The 18,852-nt window shown below is 35.8% G+C and overlaps 1 protein-coding gene across 26 annotated transcripts in view; it reads left to right on the forward strand.

Moving 5' to 3' along the window:
- The window catches only part of LOC117421380 (receptor-type tyrosine-protein phosphatase delta-like), a 607,967-nt gene that overhangs the window by 182,144 nt on the left and 406,971 nt on the right, over positions 1 to 18,852 (forward strand). For 24 of the 26 annotated variants that reach the window (XM_059030127.1, XM_059030157.1, XM_059030138.1 and 21 more), the window contains one exon: positions 1,133 to 1,220. The exons of the other annotated variants lie outside the window; for them this stretch is intronic. The gene's annotated coding sequence lies outside the window, so the exon portion shown is untranslated. The remainder of the gene's footprint in view (positions 1 to 1,132; positions 1,221 to 18,852) is intronic. 26 annotated transcript variants of the gene reach the window in all.

Raw genomic sequence — 18,852 nt, forward strand, 5'->3', positions numbered from 1 at the left:
GGATTATATTATAAACAAATCTAAAATATAAATAGGAACAGTGACAGCAACTGCCCAGCCTGTCCTATTGTTTGTATTTAGTGTTTGTGATTATTTTGTTTAAACTTTTATTTTCGCTCTGTGAGCAGTATTTGTTTTGTTAAAACCTTTTATTTATTTTTGTTTGTTAAAAATAAACAGCGCCGCAGCGCCTTTGCACCGCAGTATTTTTGAGTTTGTTTTCTTCCTGCATCTGGCCTGACGTCACCACTTAGCCATCCTGTCACACAGGGGTATAGACCTAGAACAGGAGCTGAAATAGACTCATTGCTGTCAGCAACCAGTGCAGAGGGCAATCAAAAATGCCACAGAATACTTGGGTATATATCCAAAAGTGTGGAGTTCAAACCCAAGGAGGTTATGATGAGGCACTAGTGAGACCACAATTAAAGCACTGTGTCCCATTTCTGGTCACCACAGTACCAAAGGGAAATTATGACCCTGGATAGAGTCCAACGAACAGCAACCAGACTAATCCCAGGGCTTAAAAGAATGAGCTACGAAGTCTGAAATAATTGAATCTGTTCAGCCTAAAACAAAGAATTAACCAGTACTTTAAGTGCAGTACAGAAACTAGGACCAGATAATACAGATGGAAATTAACGAGATAAGTTTAGGACAGAGGGAAGGAGACACTTCTGTGCACAGTGAGTGGTGAGGGTGTGGAATAGTCCGAAACCAGACAAGCTTAGGTGAGCTCCTCTTTTTTGTAAATGTTCTTATGTTCGTATAAAGTTATTCTAGTACCACTATATCCTGGAAAGAGAGCACACAATTAACAATACATAACAATTATATATTGTGCTTTAAAAAAAAAAAGAGAGAGAAATGATCCAACGCATTTTGTAACAATTACAGAATTTCATTGGATTTAACCTTCTTCCAATTTGTATCGTCTGGGGTGGGCAATATTAACTTTCACCAAAACTTTGATCATAATTTCAAAATAATTTAAATGATTTTGGCAGCCTTCCCATTTGAAGGCCAAAAGGACCTCAAGGTCTGCTATTTTTTTACATTTCTTTGTCACGTTTTTTTATGTTATAATGTAAAAGTGCACAGACAGCTGAACATTGACAATTTCATCTTCTAGGTGGGAATACAATTCCATTCTCCTGGCCATTGAAATGTGTACATCTGGCAGAATGTTGGCACCTGCATAAACTGTAATGAAAAGCCTGGTAGGTTCATCTTTATTAAAATACTATTTGAAACATTCCTCCTTTGTTTGTTTGTCTGTCTATCTTTGGCTTAAAAATGCTAAAATGTTATTACTGTGTGATTACTGTGTGAACCCTTAAACTTTTCCTTCTTTCTTTAGGAACATATTGATTTAATTTTAGTAGCTTTAAGGTGAAATATAGCAAGTTGCTGCAGTTTCGATATAACTTTTTAATAAACAGTATCAACTATTTGAAACATTTGTCACAAGTACAGTGGTTAACACTGCATACCAGTCATAATCCCCTAAGTAAGTATTAAAAATAATATTTAATATAAAACTTTAAATTACAAGGTTTGCCAGCCATTCTAAACGTTTGCCATAGGTAAGCATTGTAGAGCACAGAGAGGTATGGTAAGGTAATAAAACATGGCTGGTATGGTATAAATGCATAATATAACCATGGGAAAACTGCAAAATTACTGTGAAATGTACCATGGTAAACTTTAAGGGTATTGCCTAGTCTTTTCAAACCTAATTCAGTAAAAAAAAAAAAAAAATGGAATAACGCCACGTGAGAGGCTGCTGGCGTGTGGGTGTGTGCGTTCACTGCTGAGTGACAGGCAGGAGAGCGACACGGAGGGTGGAGTTGACACGCCTGCAGGCGCAGGTTTTATTTACATACACACACAGTGAACCGCTCACATGACACTACCAACAATGGTAGCTCACTAAGGACATACAGGGGAGTGTACGTAAAGCAAAATAAAAACACTGTACAAAAACTGTAAAAGAAAAGGTGCCGTGAAAACAGCATCTGCTACTCCCTAAGGTAGGGTGGGCAAAGGTTTTTTTTAGATTTCAACAAACAAAACCCCAAATAGGTTTTCATCACTAGTTTTTACTTAACTTGCAAGTAAAAACATGCCTTTTAAATGTATCCAGTGTATTCTTAGTGGAGTTTTTACACTGAAGTTACGATTTAAGATGTTATAAACTGCAAGAGTTACATATCGTTCTGTCTCGCTACTACTTCTGGCAAATGTATAGATCTCATGCATCACCCCATTTGTTAATAATGACTCTTCAAACATTGTCATTGTCTCAGAGGGAGGGAACTTCGACTGGACGCCTTTAAAAACCTGATGCGTGTCACTTAATTCAACCCAAATATCTTACAAAACTACACCTGATATGGTTATAATTTAAAGAGGTGTGTCTCCCAGACACATAGCACTAACCAATTATATAACTTTTGAGAATTTGTTTTTTTTTTCGAAATATTTTTTTTTAATGTTCTGACTTTCAGAATAATGTGAAAACTGAGATTCAGAAAGATTAAAATCTATTACGTTTATTTTGATGCAATTTGTATGTGTAGTATAATGAAGTTGGTATGTGTTTTTTCGAAAATAAATAAACCACAAACGAAACACAGACATGGTGCCGCGGCTTCAGTCTGGGAATGCCATTGCCGCTTGTCTTAAAAACAAACTATTATAAAATCAAATCCACTTAGAAAAGTATGCTTTTTTGTGTAGAATGTAATCTAGGTGAATTGTATAATCCAAAGAATTATATTTTGTGAGCTTTATATAACATTTTCAGAAAGTATTATTGCAATTAGTATGACAGGTTTCATTGTCTCTTGCGATATGTTGTGACTTTAGAGCTCTGTAAATATAAAAATACGCAAACATACTTCAATATTTTGAGACAGATGTGTAGTGGACAAAGTCATATATATATATATATATATATATATATATATATATATATATATATATATATATATATATATATATATATATATATATATACACACAGTGCCTTGCAAAAGTATTCAGATCCCTGAGCAATTCTCTCATATTACTGAATTACAAATGGTACATTGAAATTTCGTTCTGTTTGATATTTTATTTTAAAACACTGAAACTCAAAATTAATTATTGTAAGGTGACATTAGTTTTATGTTGGGAAATATTTTTAAGAAAAATAAAAAACTGAAATAATATTGGAAGTATTTTGGTCTCTATGTCCGGGTAGCGTGGACGATCTACCGCCCATCGGCTTTGGCTTTGCAGCAGTCCTGAGGTGAATAAACATAACCTTTTTACACATGACGCCCGGCTGGAACACACCTACCTGCTGATTAGATTCCACAGCTGGCAATCACACACAGCAGGCAGGCTCTCCCAGGAGCATCAGGTACTTCATTCATTAATTACAATAATTATAATAAACACACATTGTGCTTCGGTATCCTTTGCCATTTGATTTTCAGCAAAATGTGCACCTTGAAAAGTGTTTTTTTTTTTTCTCCTTGTGTTCTATCTGCTGTACTCAAAAATCCCAGAAGTTATTTTGCCAATGCTTGAAGCACTAACAATGAAAACAATTAAATTATCCCCATGCCAGAACTTCTGAATAGTTCATATGCAACCTGTAAATGAAAGTCACAAAGCACCTATCATGAACTTCACACTGTAATGTGGTTAGGATTAGTTTCTGTTTCCCACATCCTCTGGTAAATTTGTAAGGTTTGAGGTGCTTCTCTTCACTCGTGATCTCAATGAATTAGCGAGATCTAACACCTGATGATGATGAGGCTGTTTGCAATGTCTTCACCGTGTATCAACTAAGCTCTGAAACTTTGCAGATAAATTCACTCAGTATTAGTTATTTTGAACTTAAATACTACCTCTAGCACATGTTCACCCACAACAGGTCTTACATTATGTTGTCATACTGAGGCAGAATGCATAATGCTGTATAATAATATATTCAAAGCTCATAAACCACGTTAATAATAGCAAAAAAATATTCCTGTAATGTGTTTACTAGAGCGTGTGAAATTCCCTAACAGCTGGTACTGTATTCCAGTTCATAACATAATAGTATCATTACTACAAATAGAAAAAGTACAAATTTAAACTTATCTGTGCACCAGAAGAGAAATGTCCCAAGCAATTATTTGGAATCACTTCAGACAAATAATGTTGATTGAGAATTAAGGGCTCATAATAATCTTTAAGTAGTGTAATATTAATTGCATTTAAAACATATTATAGAATAGGGCAAGACTACTTTTGAATTACTGTGCATATACGTTTGTTTGGGTATTGTTTTTTGCATCAATGCCCAGAACTTGCCTAATGCCAACAAGCCATATATGAAGGATGGTGCCCACTAACAAGACTTGAAAGGCCATTTGCTTTCCAGTTAATGTTTGTCTCTCAAGAGCTGGAATGCATAATTTAGGAGTGCCTCCTTAAGTCAGGATGTTAATGTTATGCTAATGGAGGCAGCTGCTTTTATTAGTTTGCACAGTATAGCACCATGCCAGGGAGGTTAGTCATTTTTTTTAACTCCATAGTTACAAAACCAAAAATAATTCCTATTACAAAACCAGAAAATAACAATATTTTCACCACATCCAAATTTAGAAACCCAAATTGGTCGAGTTGATGAATTTAGCAGGTATAAAAAGTTGCTGAATTCTCAGAGCTGGAAACTAAAACTTAACTTTAGCTCAGTCTTGATGCCAATCAAGCCCTTGGCCTTTCCGTAAGACTGCTCAGAAATGTACCAATTAGGGCTGCGCTGTTCTGTATTTCATGTGATGTAGACATTCACAGGGTTTACATGATCGTGAAACTTTGCCAAAGGTCGGGATTGATGGCAGGAGCTACGGTAGTCTGACCTAGCACCAGTGGCGACTCCAGAATTCTGGAAGAGGGGAGACAAATGGGTGGTAGACAGATGGGGCTGGGGGGCAGTGTTTTTTTTTTTTTGTTGTTTTTTTAAAGGATAAGGGGAGGGAGACTTGGAATATAAAGTAAGATGCTCAAAAAAAGGACCGTAGGAGTATTTTTACTGCAGAATATTTTCATTAATTTTTGTTCTGAGTAAACTCATAACTCATGTATATTATATGCTCACTGTCAATACATTGTATTCAAGAGATACCAATTGTTAACATAGCTTATTTTACTGCACACACGATACACACAGGGAGAAAGTCTCACACACACACACAATAGCATAAAAATAAACACTAGCCTGGATGTGGACTTGACAAAAAATATTTCTGTATGATACAGTACAACATGCTGACACAGTACAACATGCTGTCGACTGTTTCTTAAGAGGAAAGCTTAGGCTCTACATTGGAAACTTCACAAATTCATAAATATTTACCTTTATGTGGGCTTAATGCTAGCATATCATTGTGAATGGGATATGTGAAGTAGTTGTACACAAATATGAACGGAACCTACGAGTTCTAAATTGATACTCTATCCACATTCCGCACCAAACTTGTCCAGTGTCATCAGCGATTTATTAGCCCCTCTTCCGTGCATAACCATGACCCACAATGATGTTAATCAACCGCATATCTTTGCAGGTGAACGTATTAAGTGCTTTAGTAATTCCTTCGCTTCGTTTGGCAGATGTGACATTCTTTGCTGTCTCGGGACTGAAGGGCCACCAGTTTCTGATAAACCCGTACTGCATGTTTCATTGTACTCCACAGGGTGGTGTTTTTCCAGATGGGCCTTCATGTTTGTGGTAACTGAATGGCAGCAGTATTCGCCTTCGCATATTTTACAAATCACATATTTTTTATTTTCAATCAGCTGATCGCCCCAAATCCAAAATTACAACGGTAGATACTTTTGTTACTTGGAAGTGTAGCGATGGTTCGCTCAAGAGAACTTGACACTTCAGCCAAATTCGCCACATTGGAGTTACAGTTGTCAGACATGTTCCCGTCGATACGAACTTGAGTGAAATTAACCCACTTCAGATAATAATTATTATTATTATTTATTTATTAGCAGATGCCCTTATCCAGGACGACTTACAATTGTTACAAGATATCACATTATTTTCACATACAATTACCCATTTATACAGTTGGGTTTTTACTGGTCAAGAGTACAGCAGCAATGTCCCCCAACTGGGATTGAACCCACAACCCTCGGGTCAGGAGTCCTGAGCCCTAACCACTACTCCATAATGGCAACTAATACACAGAGGGTGTGCACTTACAAAGCATTTTCAAAACGTATTCGCTGGCAGTCAGGATGGGACCAGCAAATCAGACGCTAGTTAACATGTAAGCAGGATAAGAAGAACATGCCCACTGATTGTCTTTGGCAGAAATACTGTAGCAAGGCAGGACGGTTCGGTGCAGGTTCATTGATAAACTTAATGTTATTAACTATGCGCATTACAAAAATGTAGTTATTGAATCGGTTATCCAGTATTTATCTTGGTGTATATAATGAGGAATGGCATTGATTGAAAAATCGATTTTCGATGTAATCATAGCAGCCCGAAAATGCAGTAAGATATGTCTTACTACATCCTGGAGTGGTTTATTGCACTTCTAAAATGGCTCTGTGTTTATTTTCTAAAAAGAAAACAATTTAAACATTGAATTAAGTTTTATGGAATGTTTCCTTCTGCAAGTGCAAAATAGTTCATATATTTGTCTTTAGAAGCTAAGATTTGCTGGAAAAATGTATTACTGCTGAGTTTTTGTTTTTTTTAGATATTCAAGGTTATTGTTTTTACGTGCTTTGAACATTTTTTAATATAACTGTTTATTTACATGTTTTATACACTTTGGTAAGTGATGTTGACATTTGAAATCACTGTTTCCATAGTACAGTGTTTTTCAAACTTTATAGGCCCCATACCCTCTGAGAGAGGCTCATAATATACCTATGAAAACAGGAAAAATATGGTCTTTTCTATTTACTAGAATAAGTACTGTAAATGAAATGAAATACAATTAGTTAACCATGGTGCAAAAGCACCAACTAAAACTATTATGTAAAATTATTTCAATGAGTCCAAAAACAGGTTATGCTTCTGAAAAACAAAACTTAAGGTTCCGATTTAACACAAAATCAAAAAGCAATTCTCAACAAGAGAGAAAACAGATTTATGTAAGTTACAAATATATATATATATATATATTTTTTATTTTTATTGAACTCAAATTTTATCTTTGAACACTTGAGCTGAGACATTGTAAAAAGCTATGTGTGTCTCTTGTGTGGTATCGAATCCAGCCAGAATAAGGACATTGTTTTAAAGTGAATAGTTCCAAAAGCTAAATTGTTGAAAGTAGAAAGAGGATATTTATATCAGACAGTCAAAAATGACTTTTAGCAAAATGCTTGCATGTTAAAGTGTTTAGTGCAGTCGTCTGTTTGTGTTAATCAGCAGCCAGACAATTAAAGCTTGTTGATGGGCACTCGCTGTATGATATGAACACCCTCACTAGGTCTGGAGTAGGGAATCTAATTCCAGACACTTCCCAATCCCAGGATTTAGGTATTTATTTATTTTTTATCCTGCAATATAATAATAATAATAATAATATCGTGCATTTGCTTTTATTAATAATTACCGGTGTGGAGGTGTAGGGTAATGCACCAGGCAGCAGTGTGGAGTAGTGGTTAGGGCTCTGGACTCTTGACCGGAGGGTCATGGTTTCAATCCCTGGTGGGGTCATTGCTGCTGTACCCTTGAGCAAGGTACTTTACCTAGATTGCTCCAGTAAAAATCCAACTGTATAAATGGGTAATTGTATGTAAAAAATAATGTGATATCTTGTAACAATTGTAAGTTGCCCTAGATAAGGGTGTCTGCCAAGAAATAAATAATAATAATAATAATAACCCTAAACAGCTCTGGTCTCGTGCATCTGTGTATTTATCGGAAAATAGGTCCCTGTGACTTCGATGTCGCCATTTCTCTTATTTTGTAAAGAGTTGGTGTGAAAATGTTTGTCTACTGCACCGAGGTAGGTCTGTCTTCAGCCCAGCAGCAACATTCCAAAACACTCACATTCAAGGCTAGCTCCTAATATGGTCATCTACTGGAACTACACATGTACGATCTTGTTTTAAAGGTCTGAATCTCCTCTTTCCAATGCACAGATTAAATAAAGATTAAATAATTATACACAATGGTTTAGAGAATGTATAATACTGTTAAAAAATCAATACAAGATCATTATTTTCTTTTACTTTCATTTTTATTTGTGCATTTCTGAGTCGTCCTGTGTACCCCCTGTGACCCTTACAAGTACCCACAGGGGTACACACACCCCCGGTTGAAAACCTCTGCTCTACTGGAATGGCATCATCACCACTCCATACAGTCATCTTCAGTCCCATCAAGATTGTTTGAAATGAAGCACTTGTTGTGATGATGACATCTGACTGCATTGCATTCCAAGCCTCCATGATCCATTTAGCCAAAATAGACAGTGGTGAACATTTGATTCTGCTAGCAGAGGTCAGTTGGTGATCGTTTCTAGACATCCTTTCTGTGTGCTGCTTAGTGACAGAGGTAACCAGACAAGGTCAAGCCATTCTTGCATCAGTCATTTGTCATGCAGCCTTTTTCATTAGCCTGAACAATCATGCTCCTCGGAAAAGTCTTGTTCTATACTGATCACGCACAAATGTAGCCAATTCTTCCTATAATTCAGGAAAGTTACCTTTTAGCACCAAAAAATGATGCTGTCACCTTTGCAAACTAAATAGCCTTGTGATTGCATCCCTATCTGACACACACCTCAGATGCTCCAAATTCATGTTCTGCTGCTTGATTTCCCATTTCTTCAGCAAACATCATAAAATGTGTGTGAAGTTTGCAGCGTAGCCATTTTAATATACCAGTACTGTATCAAGATCAATTACTGTAGTGGTAATTACAGTGTACGGTAGTTCTCTTACAAGTGTGCCAGAATAATTGGTCCCTGTGGCAGGCTGGCTGAGTCGTGACGTCAGGCCAGATGCAGGAACCAAACAAAACTGACACCAGTACTGCGGTCAGGCTGGGCAGTAGCCTTTACTGATCCAGTATTTCTTTTAAAGTTTCGTTTCTCTCTCACACTCCTAACACCCTGAGTGCAGAGAGCTGCATGCTTTTATGCAGGTGACCATGTCCCGATTAGCAACAAATTAACCACTTAATTAATTTGGGAGATGGCCACCGTCTGCACAAGGTTTTTAATTTGGATGGGGCTTCCCATCCACGCTGCTAAACAATACAACAAAACACACTGCTACGCCGTCAATACATAAATACAAAACATACGGCGCTTCACCGACAAATATAAATACAATAATAAATCATAAAACACAAATTACAAAATAACACAGGGGCGGAGGGGGAGACCCCGTTCTAAAAATAAACAAATCATAACTGTACAGGGCTCCTTGCCCTGTTACAGTCCCCCAACTAAAAAACCCTAAATCAAAGTAATTCTCAAATCCAAATTGCTCCCCTTAAATCTTATTTCATTTAAAGTGTGACTTGGATTCAACAAAAAAAAAAAAAAAAAAATCCATGTACAGTTTGAGTGTGACCACTATTGAGAGTATGAAAGCAGGAGGTAGGAATGATATCGTTTTCTGATACAGAAACCTTAAACTGTGTTTGCAATAGAATCATTCACATTGCATTGGAAAGGATGGGTAAGAGGTACTAGGAATGAACTGCACTGAAGGCAGGAAAGAGGTTTCAAAACACTACACAGCTGCAACGATGTTGCTTTATTAACAATTAATACCACTGATACTCTGGCAGGTTCAGATGTGCCTTGACTTAGGTAGCCTGCATGTTTAGCTGTGTGGTGAGGTGGCAGAGTAGAGTCAGATGGGGGATCTGTGACACTGTGATAACTTTCCAGAACTACAGATTAGTAACTGGATCAGCACCTTGGACAATGATCATCAACAGTTGAGCCAGACATCAGGATCAGCACTCCGGACAGTGGTGATTGGAGTACATTTCAGGATTCCTGACAATGACTGGTGAGAGTAGAGCCAGGCAGCAAGATCCGCTTTCTGGAAAACGATCATTGGAAGTAGGACATACTGTAACTTTATCTGTGATACCTGAGGACGGCCGGATACAGGAATGGCAACACAGTGATAAGTACATTGGCTTGAGTGGCCATACCAATTGTACCCAGTAGCTCTACACAACCTACAGTATATATCAAGATAACCAATGGCAATTGAAAAAAATGTGTTTAAAGAAGTCTTGTACCACAGTTAGAAAAGGATGCAGCACTGATTTATGTAATTAAATATTAAATAGGTCTTTTCCAATGAGCGCAGTGGTTAAACATGTTCATTGTTTATTACAGTCCTGTTTAAATGAATTAGTTGTATGAAGAAAAAGGTCTTAAACGACCATTCTTTTAATTGATTTCCCTCCTATTCAAATATTGCTCCAATCATACTGACAGCTATGAATGGACTTGCTATCAACACAACTTGTAAAATGAGAATACTATGATAATAATTTTAATAAACCCCTTAAATAAGTAATTGGGTGTCTATGTCAACTGTTCAGATATTTATATTAAAGGAAATGTGTGGTTCTTTAACTATTTATAGAACAAGAGTAAGAGTAGCAGCATTTGAAATGTTGTTAATAATGAATGACCATCAAGGGAGCCATCATTATTACAGCAATTTTCCAGCACAGGAGCACAGCATCAAACGCAATTAAAAGCAGTCAAAAATAAACTGAAAAATTGAACCATAAAAAACCGTGTCCTCTGGCAAGGGCTGATGGCAACATGAGGGAGCCTTGAAACCAATAATGAATTGATAAGATGTACAACCTGCAACTTGTAATCCTCTCTGTCAGATTTTAACATCAGTTAAGCTAGATTGATAGAGCAATCACTGATTCACTGTCTCTAATCTTTCTGCCAGGTTGCTTTATCATGAGCATCAGTGATGAGCCGGAGCCTGCGAGGGTCAGATTCTCAATTCATGTACTTACTCTTTCAGTATTTCACGTACTGAATTGTTAGGACCCGAGAAGATAGATTGTCACAGTTTTGAAACCACAACCATTTTTCTATACCATGGTAACCGAGTTCACTGTTTACCATGGTATGCAAAAGTAGTAGGGATGCACCGAATCCAGGATTCAGATTCGGCCCGAATACCTACTGTTTGAGCGGGGTTTGGATTCGGCTGAATACTTAGGATTCGGTGAACCGAATCCTACATCCGCCCAAACACACACCCATTAAATTACTGGTGGTGCACGCACTAAACAGGTCACGTAGCTGCTGAATCTAAACATAACCCCCCCGTATGCAACACAGCACAGTCACATCACACGTTTCAGAGTTATGCAGTAAACCTGTAATATATAGTAACGGCAAACTGTTGTAGACTTTTGTGCTTTGTTGCTTTGAGACTTGTTCTAGAGATCATATTGATATATATATATATATATATATATATATATATATATATATATATATATATATATATATATATATAAAAACGCAGTGCACAGAAATGTATATTTTGTGTAACTTTACAACTGTCAGATGTGCAAGACGTTGTTGAACAATATGCTTTAGTAAATGACATTTTACATTATTGTAATGTGCCAATACAAGCTGAAACATTTGGGAACTGTTGTGTTTTATTAATCATTTTAAAACTACTTTGTAGCCTATTTGATAGGTGTTACACACACACAGTGCATTTAAATCAACGTGGGTTTTATTTCGCAGGGAGATTCAGGTCACACGGTCATTTTTTCCTCATAGCTCTCAGATCAGTTGACACAGGTTGAAACATCATTAAAGAAAATAGTGGATTATGGCAAAGATGCAGCTCTCCTTTCTTGTAAAGGTAAAGTAAACGGTTCTGTATTTTGACATTTTATTTCAAACTAAATTCTTATTCAGGGATATATTTCCATTTGTCAATAGAAATACTATTAACTAAAAGGCTCAAAACTATAGATTGTGCAAGTCTTTTGTTAGTAGTTGTAGTCTGTTTTTCATTCAACAGTTTCTTTCAGTTTTCTTGACAATTTTTGTATATATAAATGCATGTCACTCACTCGGTTTGGTGTGTTCAAGGGTGAAGCAACGGGAGAGAGTCAGGAGAGTAGAAATTAAATAATTAAAACAATTGCTGCCCATGGTGGAGGACCAGCACAATACTTGTTTGTTTGTTTCGTCCACAGTTTGTTAGTGTCTGTTCGTTTTGGCTATTGTGCCGTTTTGTTTGTTCAGTGTTTGTGTTTTGTTAAATGTTTTTATTTTACTAAAACGTGCAAGCAGGCACATTCACATTTCACTCGCAGTGCTGTGTGTGTTTCTTCCGGGTCTGACGTCACCGCTCAGGCCAGCTTGCCACAGTTGAAACTAAACAAGCAAAACAAAAATGTTGGATAGTAAACAAACTCGTACAAGTAACGAAAGTGACCACTTTCCTCCGCAAAATGGTTGAAATCATGCATCTAGGGATATTTTGTGTATGAAAAAAATGAAGAGGGCTTGTAGTTGAGGAGAGCAGCAGCTAGAGTAACAGATAGGAGGTAGGAATACATCCAACCTATTGATGTTCGCCCACTCACGAGAGTATTGCCCGTTCCTGTATAGCAAAGCTCAGGGATGTAAATTCTTAGTATACTCTTAATCATGTTACTATAATTAAAATACACTTTGTTTTGTGTACACGTAATAGACGCTGCTTCCAGACACTATACAGTAAGCTTGTACTGCAGGAGCACGTTGTGGCCAAGTAAATAACTACAGCTAACTAACTTCCATGAACGTTATCCTTCACATTTATGTTTCCTTTGCCATTTAATGTAAAGCTGACGAGTTAATCAAGTGTATTAACCTTTTGCGGTCCTACCTGGTACAACATTGCAATTTTTCCTTTTCGGTCCAATGTCAGACTCTGTCCGACATCATCAAAAAGACATAAACTGGTCTCTATTCGTTTTTTCTCCGGAAAAAGCCAAGAAAACCATTCAATGGCCGAGTGAGACCGATAGGAGCCGAGAGAAGCCAAAAAAAAAACCCAAATAAATAAAGGGCCGTATCTCATGAATACAGATATCCCCGGCATCACAGATAACACGAACATAAACAAACAAGATAGCTGCTTCTGCATCCAGCGGTCAAAGAATATCACAGACATTTGCAGAGCTGCAATTCTGCACACAATACAGTTCCAATTCAAACTAATAGAAAATATTTAGATTTTCTCAATATGTTTTGTTGGAAAAATGTATACTAAGAGCACCTAAATAAACTTAAATAAACAGATTAACAAAGCTCTCTTAAAACAGAAAGCTTAATGTTAAAAGTAACTTTTTTTTAAGTAATACAAATATTAGTTGACCACTGTGTATTTCTTTAAATAGCTTTACAAATGTATTCAAAAGAAAATTACATTATACCGTGTATGATGATAACCACAGTATATTTTGAGACAGGTATCATACTGTCAAAATGTAATACTCTGTCATCCTTACTTGGTAGTGAAGAGTAAGTGCTTTTATTGACAGATGTTTGGCCTTCTCGGGTAGCTGAATGCCTGTGGTCAGCAGTGGTACACTCTCAGGGCCTGAGTTATTGACCTTTGCCACTAGTGGCTCCCACACTGAAGTGAATAAGTAAAATATTTATTTGTAAAGGGGTGACTGGAACATATTTACTGTTGCACTAAAGGCACATCTTTATGTAATTAAGTTAAGTCCAGCAACTGTAGATAAAACTCTTAGCTGACCTTTAGGTTGTATATTCCTATGAATGTAAAGGTAGACATTTATGTTACCACTGTATATTACTCCCTATTAATTATTGAGACAAATCCTGTACTAGCAAGAGCAAAGCTTAAAATGCAAATACTACAATACTGTAATGCAATGAACTCTATTATAACTTTACCATTACTATAGATTCCATCAAACCTGCTTGCCGCTATTATTCTATTACTATAGCTTAAGATACACAGCCATATTTAATATGGTTTTGTAAATATAAGCCACTATTTTTTACCAAGGGCTCAAGTGACTGTGAAGATAAATAAATAAATAAGGTGCCAGGACCTTACATTGAAAAGTACATTTAGAACATTTTGAGAATATTGATTATCAGAAGGATTTTACAAACATCTGTTATCCAAACAGCCCCTTAGTAATGTCATGCTGTGTGTCGTACTCTTCTGCTAACTGTCCCTCTTTCTCTGGTATCTGAAGTACAGTACTCTATTCTATTGTATTTATATAAAAAAATAACAGTTAATGTAATTTCCGTAGTGCAGTCAATGGATGTTTGCTTTACATTTTACAATGAATGTTATATATATATATATAAATAAATATAAGGGCTGTCAATTAATCGCAGTTAACTTCTATTAACGGGTTCATTTATTTGGAGATTAATCTTTTTAATGCATGTTTTGTCTATCATTTCTTGACGTTTCCTTTTTTTAAACTTAATTTTGTATTAATAAACCAGGCTTTCATCAGCATCTAGTTTGTTTGTCCGCTGCACTGATTGCTTCCTGACGTCTCCTGGTAACAGGGACGGTGAAGTGTGTGTGTGTAAAAAAAAAGAAAAAAAAAAAAAACTCTTGCTGCAATAAGAGTCTCATTCTGTCACAGCTGCGTGGCAGTGATGTGCAATGTAACAAAATAATCATACCGAACGGAGCACAGCCTGTTTTATACAGAATATTCTTCTCATTAGTGAAATTCGACTCCTATTGCAGGTTCTTTTTTTAAAAAATACATATGTATATATTTAAATATCAGTTTTTGGTATATTAATGCTGACAGTCCATACATTACCGGGACCTGAAAACGTATCAATTCATCTCAACCTGACAAATACTGTGTCACCAAAAGAAATAATACAGTCATGTATAATAATTTACACGTGTGTGTTCATACGTACCGTTTTTAACATGGTTTAAATTACATTAAAACACTGAATGCTCATACTTACAGATTGAGTACAGATTGATATAAAACATTTATGGATTTGTCCAAAAAAAGTGTTCTATACTATGCCAGCAAGCCAGCACAACAAAATGAAACGGAGAAATGCCTATGATCTATCTAATGACTACGATCATTTGTTATAAAATAATAATAAAATTCTCAAAAGAAAAGTACAGGCACTCGTATGCACAGCCAGTGTAAACATTTAAAAAGATTTAGGCAATTTGACTGCCAATGAATAAATACTTTTAAAATGTATTCATATCAGTACATGATACATTTATGAATACAAAACTAGCCTTACTGTATCATGTACTGTAATATAACATTTAAGTTAAACTTTAAATGACAAGCATTAAGAAATATTACACTATGCAGTAACTGATGTAGAGAGGGAGTTTTGTTTCAAGCTATCCTAAAAAAGGGATGATGTTATAAGAAATGGTATAACAAAAAACAACGGTGCTGTGAAAATATGATACAAAAAAAGTCAAACAATGCACAATAGAGGATAAAATACCGCTCAAATGTTTTATGTAACAGGCACTACTATGACTAATGATGTACTTGACTTGGCCATTTTAATCTCCATAGTATTCTCAGCAATCATCCCCATACTTTCCAGAGCCAGGGTACTCATCTACAACAGGACCTGGCCATGCTACAATAGCAGCCTTGGATTAGAAAATATATGCCTGTTTCTTTTATGTAGTTTTTTTACTTATTACTTATCCTACAATAATATATTCTGTGTGTCTGTTGTGTTTCTGAGTAGATTAATTACCATCATCTATTCCATAAAAAGATTTTTCAGGCAGAAACAGTATAAAAGTAGACTTTAAATAAAAATGTATCCCTGGTATTATGGTTAATAATATTAATAATAAAATACAAACTTCACTTATATAGCGCTCTTTATGCAATCATTCCAGGGTGCTTTACAAAAGAAATATAAAAAAGCCTGTGTCTAATATGTAATCCAGCTACAAATGAACAGACCCAAACAAATATGTTTTCAAACAGGATTTGAAAGATTCAATTGTGCTAGCACTCCCTATTGAAGCTTGAAGACTAAACATGGTTTGAAGACTTGTAGGTCAGACAGATAGGTCTCTGGAATGGCAAGGACAAAAGAACACAGAGCCACAGAATAGAATTAATCGGACTTCAGGGAACTGCACACCTCTCCTGGAAAGCAAGTAGTTGTATTTAATTAGCTAGATGTCAAAATCTAGCTCATGATTTTATACAATTACTATTTTGCAGCCAGCATTTACTGTTAAAGTGAAATCCAATACCTTCTTCATTGTTCTTGTGGAAATAAACAGATGTAGCAAGGCTCTTCCTTAGTATATGTCAAGGGTGTATACAGTATCTATTCTTTTAGTGCCAGTACAAGGGCATAAGACCCTTGTACAATAGTGTGTATAGTTAATCTGCATGCACTTATTTTGCAAACTTGATGTGGCACAACACATGCTCTCCTCCCAAAGAGTCGTCAGGTTTATTCCAATAATGTCCACTACAAGCTTTATTAATTGAGCTGAAAGGTCAGATAACAGTAAACATTGTACAGTATAAAAGTTCTGAATACTATGTAGATTGAATTGTAAAATACAAGGTGAACGGTTAACACAGATCTCACTGCCTGAGTGGTCAGTTATACAGCACTTAGTTCATTTTGCATATTGTTTCATTAAGTCCTCTCTTGTTTGAACTGTGGTGTGTTGAACTCTGTGACAGAAGGAGCGATGAGTCTTTTGACATACTTTGTTTTCTTTCACCTCATCTGTTCTGGTTCCTCAATGACACAAAGCCCTGCTTGCTTTGGACGAAACGGCAGCAAAACTATTACCGGCTTCAGTGACCCAGATTGCAAGGCCATTCTATTGAGGGGACAGTCAGGTTTGAAAATAATTTATATGTTATTTCTGAAAAAAAGTAGAAGCAACTTACACAAAGTCTTACAGGGATCATAATGGTTACCAATTTTAATAAAAGACAGTTGCCGCCGTAAAGTCTTGCTGTAAAATAAAGGCACACACACAGGGGCCACGCCCCCATGCCCCTGCTGCTATGCTGTCTCTGCCTCTGTTCTGAGCAATATAATGGCTGTTATTAATTTTTGAAAACAAACTAATATCCAAACAAATATTTAAATTATGAGCGAATATCCGAACATGATACTAACCTTTTTTAAATTCACACCATGTCCCTTTAGGGGTTCTGTACAATTGAGCTCATAGAGCTGTATTGTTTAATTTAAGACTTGTCTTCAGGATTAAACCTCAGTTAAACTAATTTAAGTGGAATGTTGCAATCTACCCAGTAGGATTTGATTGTTGTTTGTTGTAATCAAGAGTATATCAATGAGATGTAATGAAGCTGGCATGAAATCAGGAAGACCTAAAAGATGAGGATTTAACACTAACAATTGTTATTATCATTACTTTGTGTTCGTGGATGTTTTGTGACATGATTTGGCTCAGTAAGTACATTTCTTGTGATTTAAACCAATGATCTCTTAATTGGAGAAGTTAGGCAAAGACCAGTTATAAAGTTAAGTAACGTTATAAATTATTATACAGTAAAATCTCAATGTTCTGAATTGATTGGGACCAAGGGGTGTTTGGATACTGGATTTGTTTGGAAATATCACTCCCCAAAAATAAACAAATAACTACAATAATACAGCTTTTTATTCCTGAAATGCATGTTTTACAGTAATGCACAACAATGAAGAATAAAAGTGGAAAATAGCAAGTCAATAATTAAGTAAATAATGAATTTCAGGTACTCTTAATGCATTATAGTATGTTAAATCTTTAGTTGTGTCATGAAATAATTCAGTCAGAAAATTATGCAATACAGTACTTGTAACAGCATTGAGTACAGAAAAAAAAACCAATTAGCTCATATTACAATTAGAAAACAAACTTCTGTAGTGAATTATGTATACAATTTATTTAAATATAAATGAGTTTCTAGTCGCCCTCACAGGGACATCAAAATCTGAGAACTGAGACATACCATATTTAAGTTCTGGATCATGGAGAACTCGGATTCCCTTGACAATAACCAACATTCACACAACGTGTCAGAAATATAAAACAATAGTTTATTTACAACTAATCTAATATTACAGAAAGCAAAGGCTATTGGTTAGATATATGCATGAATAGGATACAGTTCATTGATTTCATAGTCAAACGATTACAACGACCATAACATTATTAGCATACATGGTTAATATACTAATATTAATTATGGCTGATCACACAAAGTGTCTACTTTCTCGGTGTAACCAATCATGTTTCATATAAAATTCATAATAATTAATTCAACTTCTCATTCAGAACGGAATCCAACATTCCAGTGCCTAATTTAGCAAATTAGTTTTACTGTGTTAATTGAGTTTAGACATGATCTACCAAACTAATAATATGTTATCAACCTCAATTGATTATATATTCAAATTAACTCAGAAATGGGGCAATGATCTAATTCTCTGCATTCATGAGGCAACTCCTTTGAGTTGCACATTTCAACAAGCAAAATACATTTCTTACACACTCTAAAACAGGAAGTTATATTCTATTCCTAGAACAGTTTATCCACTAACTTGATAGCATTTGCTACAGTTAATTTCTCAAGTCATAAAGTATTTAATATGTTGAATACTTATCGATTTTCAACAAAGAAGTCAATCTTCTTTGTTGATGAACACTGCAGCTTCCTCTCTGGATCTGAAGTTCCAATGAAAGAAGACGGTACTTTGCTTGATGTACGCATTGTGTTGCGTCGGCTCGCAATAAACAAATAGGAGGCTGTAT

This window comes from Acipenser ruthenus, chromosome 1 (assembly GCF_902713425.1).
Source record: "Acipenser ruthenus chromosome 1, fAciRut3.2 maternal haplotype, whole genome shotgun sequence".
Classification (NCBI taxonomy): Eukaryota; Metazoa; Chordata; class Actinopteri; order Acipenseriformes; family Acipenseridae; genus Acipenser; species Acipenser ruthenus.